General features: G+C 41.7%; 1 long non-coding RNA gene across 2 annotated transcripts; it reads right to left on the bottom strand.

Annotated features, from left to right (window-relative positions):
• Positions 1-1,816: 1,816 nt before the first annotated feature.
• Positions 1,817-4,949, bottom strand: LOC135325516 (uncharacterized). 2 transcript variants are annotated; one of them, XR_010386446.1, is made up of 4 exons: positions 4,434-4,949; positions 3,687-3,827; positions 3,368-3,512; positions 1,817-2,106 (listed from the first exon to the last, which is right to left on the bottom strand). It is a non-coding gene; the product is annotated as an uncharacterized LOC135325516 (long non-coding RNA). The 2 variants fall into 2 exon arrangements; XR_010386445.1 differs by having other exon boundaries at positions 3,368-3,827.
• Between the last annotated feature and the right edge of the window lie 1,052 nt (positions 4,950-6,001).

Genomic DNA, 6,001 nt, shown 5'->3' with positions numbered 1-6,001 from the left:
AAATGTGTGCTGTGTATTTTCTCAGTACTTCGCCTGGATTAGGAACATGATAATAATCCTGAATACTGAATACATCATTGGTGAGAAATTTTAGATGCAACCAACACAACTCCCTCTTCCCAGCAATCCATTTGTTTTAGAAAAGAAAATCTCAGAAGCTTTAGAAGGTTGGATGTGGCAAGTGGAATCATGAAGTTTTACTCCATTTTTTTTTAGATTCATTATCTAAGCTAATAGCACCATGGAGTGACTCAGTTTTGGGTTACTCAGGCTGGCATCTTTCTTCTTCAGAACTCTGACAGGAAGAATGGGAAATCTTCAACACATGGACTACCTTCCAAATCACAATTCCATTTGAAGGTATTGCATTGCATTTCCTTTCTGCTGAGCTCTTTGAGTCCTTCTCATTCTTTTCTGAAGATTCTGCACCATAAGGGACCATGTTGTAAGAAGTCAAGGGAGACAACAAGAATTTCATCAGCAGCTTCTTGTTTGGAGATGTTAGTAGCAATTGACATGGTGGATGCATCTGAGCTAGACTCTGCTGCAGAAGAGTTTGCAACTGTGTGTCACAGCCCGAAAGCAGTCGTTTAGGACGACTTCCCTCTCCTTGGGACCAACAACCAAGTTCGTGATGCTCTTGGACTGAACTAAGGTGAAATGATGCCAGCCAACCAATCAGTTTTATGATTTATTAATACAAAAGACAAGGCATGTGGCTAAATATGATAACTCAATGATGGCTACCTTAACTAGATAAACAAGTCCCGTGCCACACGATTTGAACGGATCTTATAGACTTTCATCAAAAGAGAGGAAGGAGAGAGACAGAAAGAGAGAGAGAAAGAAAGAGAGATCACCACCCGTGGATCCAGCAGTGTCTCATTGGTCCTCTTCACCCTGGGTGTCTTGGAAAAGTTCAGGGCCAAATCAAGGCAAATTAAATAAATAAATTGTAATGACGCACGTGCAGTAATTGCAGCTCGAGCCGGGTGCCTCCGAAGAGGGACCACAAACAAAGAAATCCCTGGGCAATTATAACTTTCCAGTCTAAGCTCTCCACCCCTCACGCAGTAATTCAGACCAATAGTAATATTCAGGTCTGGGGTCCCATGCTGCTCATTGGGTCTCATCACTGTCCCTAGGCAGGCTGTTTATCTTTCCTGTTGCGGTTTCTGCTGACAGAGGTGTCTTCATTCCTTGGGTCCCACCCTTGTCTCTCAAGGTCCTGACGACCCGGAGATAGTAATTCCAGCAATTAACACTGCCCCAGCAGTGACAGTAGGTGTTATCTCCCAAGGTCCTGACAAGGGGGAGATAGTCCAGACCCCCCCCACCCCAATTAACACTGTTTCAGCAGTGAGAGGAGGCTTTGTTTCCCAGGGTCCTGGCGCCCAAGCAGGCCTTATTTCAAAGCCTTGACCTCCTCCCTCCCGGAGTGTGGGGCACAGGAATGCGGACTGCTTGTAACTCCCTTATCTTTCCAGCCTGCACCAGCTCTGGGGCCCTTTCTGACTGAACTAGGAGTGCGGCCTAAGGCTTCAGCAAATTTAGCTGCTCATGCTCAGCAAGTTTTATGGAAGTTGTGCTAAGCAGCAATAATTTACACTCCAGGTCCAAAAGTCTCTGCCTGATCGTGGTCTGGTTTTTCGCAGGCTCGGTGTGTCCTGAGTGGTCGCAGGGAGACCATTTCGGGGTTGCAGCAGCTCCGTCCTGTTTCCACAGGGAACAGATGGCTTGTTCAGGGTTATGGTTTCCTGCAAAATCTGCAATGTGCGCAGCAAGGCTTGCACCTTATGCACCAAGAAACGTTTAAGGCAAAAATTCACTCATCTGTCCGCCACACTGTGGATGAAGGAACAGGCTTGTTTAGATCCTCATCCACCACAGCACTGCTAAAACAGTCAGGCTGAGACAGTTTGATGTGCAGGCAGTTTGTTATGAAGTGATCTTTTGTTTTTCTGAGGGATCAGCAAATAAAGGCCTGGTAATTGCCTAGTTTTGAACACAAGCTGTTGGTGGAGCCGAAGAAGGCCTTTCTAGGGTAACAGCAATGGTATTTGGATCTTCTTTTAGGGGTTCATTTCCATTTAAATGACTTGATTTCTGCATTTAAAAAGAAGAGATTGCAAGATGGATATATGCAAACACACAGCTTTTAAAATCCCCAAACAGAACACTCTCCTACTAGATATCTCTACAAACGGCCTCGACACCTAGATAGAAAAAAGCCACCCTGCTTTAACTATATATGCAAGTCCAACAAGTGTGGTTAATTTCTACATTCAGGTTTCTGCATATTGGTATCAAATGAGGACCATTCTTGAAACCCTACCCAAACAGCTCAACATGGATTAAAGCTATTCCAAAATATATATGTTTTTCTCCATTAAACATTCCCTGAAAACCCTGGAATAACTGTTCTTATGCTCAGGAAGGAGACAGTTTGGTTTCACTGTCTCAGCTAAAGTGAAACTACTAAAACTAAAACAAATAATCTCTTTTTTTAATGTTTTAAGCATTGGTAAGATCCACTTAAAATGTATCAAGAGGATATTTATCAGAGCTGTAGGAAGCTGAGCTGGAAGTATAAAATAATGGAAGCAGCACTGCTGCAAAATTTAGCATTAGCTACTATTTGAATGATTCTGGTTGCAGCATAAGGGCTGTGAAGAAAGCTGCAGTGAGGGAGAGAAAATAAAACTCAGATGCTAAAAAAAACCAAATCCACTACTAATTTGGTATCATTATCTGTTGCTTTGCCCCCAAATCACCTTAACCATACAAGGAGGAAGCCATGGTCATGTAAATCTGGCCTGCTTACTACTGGCCCCCTGCTGACCAAAGAATGGATGGGGATAAGACAGTGCTGCTGATAACTAAAAGGCACATTCTCCAAGTGTGAAATCATAATGTCTTGGTAAACAATCGCGCTCTTAGCTTAGAATTGTTCTTTCAGCCCACTCTGGAGTTAAATCCCATTCAAGATAATGGTCTTACTACTATATCTATCCCCTTCAGAGCAATAACTCGCCTTTATACTATCTATGGTATTAATTCCTCCTCCTTCCTAAATTAGCCAACGACAGAGAGTAGATATGCAGCAATTCACACAAGTGTAGCAGTTGAAAGCCAAGCGATTAAAGATAATGACATGGGGAATTTCAGATAAGACAAATGAATTATTCAAATAGTAATTTTCTCCTTGGACAGGAAGAAAAATACTTACGAGAAGAAGAAGAAGAAGAAGATGGAGAAGAAGAAGAAGAAGAAGAAGAAGAAGAAGAAGAAGAAGAAGAAGAAGAAGAAGAAAGTCAGTAGCAGGAAAGTAAATGTATTCTGAACACATTTTAATACTTGTTATTACCTGATATTAAAAAGTAAATAAGCTTGCTGACTGAGAACCATTTTGATTTCACAAAAGACTACAGAGGCATCATTCATCTCATATCAAAGTCTACCAGCAGCCTGCAAATAAAAGCAGCCATGTCTTCAGAGGAACTGCACACTTTCTAAATGAAAACACAAAGAGAACTCTTCAGAACAGAGAATACACCAAAAAAGATCAAATTAAACATGAAATAAAACCTTTTTCCCTAAAAGCAGTGGTTACCAGTAAAGTTTTCATGCAAGTACCTCCTCACCAGCACAGAGCTCACCCTGTTAGAAATGAAATTGTTATTTACCTTTGTGTAGCAGAAATAACGTCCTGCATGACTACTGACACCTCTATATACCAGGACTGCATATAAGGCATAGAGGAGTGGTTCTCCAACGGATTGAGATGCGTATGTTCGAAGATCCAGATACTCAGGATATTTCACATCCTAAAGAGAGACCAAGAAGACGCAAGAATTATCCTGGAATACTTTATGAAATAGCCTGATAAAAACGCATCAAAGAACACAGGCTAGAAGTACTTAAATGTATTTACTGGTTCACTAAAAAGAGGTCCTCCCAATAAACAACATGGAGTAATTTCAGTTGCAGAGAACTGTTCTCTGCAAAATCAGCTTTCATAGCAGACTATATGTTTACCATCACATGAACTTTATTGTTGCCAGAAGAGAAAAAAGAAATACTTCTTGCAGTGATTTTCCTTTGATATCTTCAGTCTACAGTTATTGTCTGTAGATATTAACAACTTTTAGAAGACTATTCTGCTTTGGGAAATCTCCCATTCCAAGAAGACAAAGTTGCACTACAATTTTACGTATATATATACACCTTGCTAATCTTCCCACCAGTGAAAGCTGCAAATCTTTTCAGAGATATTGTGAGATGTATTGTAAATCTCTTTGATGCAGGAACCATCTCTTTTACACCTTAAAAACAAGCACAACCAATTTTTTAAAGTATCTTTTTTTCCCCCAAAAAGAGTCAAACCAGTTTTGATGCCTCACACATGCCTATGCTATTTGAGTGATACTTACTTGCACTTTTCTTTTCATAAATCCATATGCTGCATTTCACATTTGCTAATTCAGAGAAGATGGCAGGATAGAACTACAAAACAAAGCATTGAGAACATCATCTTTTGACAGACCATCTATTTTTATTATGCCAGAAAGTAAGGCTTACCACCAACTCATAATGTAGCAGGAATCTCTCCCTAGAGCGGATGACCACAATGTTACACAAGGCAGCACTTCCTGTGCTTTCAAAGAGGTGTCAAGAATGGAAGGCATGAATAGTGATGATAAAATGTGTTTTTCTCTAGGCAATAGAGCTGGATAAGTCTGTGTATTATAAGCAAATTCTGCATAATTCACAAATATCAAGGTATTGCTGAAGTCTTGACTCACAGGAATAGTTCCATGTTCTGGCCATTGCTCTTATCTGCAACAGAGGAGAAAGCTCTGGCTGACATAAGAACATCAAGAAGCATTCCAGAAAGAAAACAGCAGTAGAAATCCTGTTAATGAATTTCAGAGAAATAATTCTGAGAACTAAATAGCTCATGCAAATGATTAACACCCCCCCTCCCAAGCAAAACACACAAAGCACATTTTTCCATCAAAACTGTGTCTGTGTTACTCCCTTCTCCCAGGCTCACAGGAGCTGCAGGCAGCGGCACGTTCAAGCCCTGGCCTGGAGAGATGCAGAAGGAGCTGTTTGGCCCCAGCTCAGAGAAATCTTGGGAAAGGAGAGCCAGAGAAGGCTTGACAACTGATTTCTTCCTGGTTTCTTCTGCCCTTCCAATAAATACTTGCTTGGATATAATTTTGGCAGCAATACTTGTGAGATTTTTCACCCATCATATTTACAACTGTCCCTCACCCTTCTCCCCACACACACACACACACACCTCCCCCTCCATCAGGGATAGTCTCATCCTCTCACTTCATTTTTTTATGCACTTACAGAAGTTAATCATAAATGGATTACCAATTAACGTTGTAAGGTTGTTGATCAGTAGCTGCTTGTGTTGTGTCTTTTTGTTTGCCAGAGTGCATTGAAGGTGTGAAACAGTATGCTGGCTTATAAGTGCTCCTGATCTTTCAGTAAATCAGTGCATAACGAGATCTGAATTCCTTTGTTTGACTTTCCTTTTCCAGAACTACAGGCCAGGCAGCCTCACCTCAGTCCTTGGGAAGATGATGGAACAGCTCATCCCGGATACCATTTCCAGGCTCATGAAGGATAAGAAGGTGATCAGTAGTAGTCAGCATGGATTCACAAAGGGGAAATCATGCTTAACCAGCCTGAGAGCCTTCTGTGATGGGATGACTCGCTGGGTAGAGGAGGGGAGAGCAGTGGATGTTGTCTCCCTTGGCTTCGGCAAGGCTTTTGACACTGTCTCTCATAAGATCCTTATAGGCAAGCTGAGGAAGTGCAAGCTAGATGAGCAGACAGGGAGGTGGACTGAAAACTGGCTGAATGGCAAAGCTCAGAGGGTTGTGCTCAGCAGTGCAAAATCTACTTGGAGGCCAGTAACTAGCGGTGTGCCCCGGGGTCAATGCTGGGTCCAATATTGTTCAACTTCTTCATCAGTGACCTG

The sequence above is a fragment of the Dromaius novaehollandiae genome, unplaced genomic scaffold (assembly GCF_036370855.1).
Source record: "Dromaius novaehollandiae isolate bDroNov1 unplaced genomic scaffold, bDroNov1.hap1 HAP1_SCAFFOLD_65, whole genome shotgun sequence".
In the NCBI taxonomy this organism is placed as follows: Eukaryota; Metazoa; Chordata; class Aves; order Casuariiformes; family Dromaiidae; genus Dromaius; species Dromaius novaehollandiae.
Note: the sequence above shows the minus strand (reverse complement) of the source record. Positions and strands in the feature narration are given on the sequence as shown.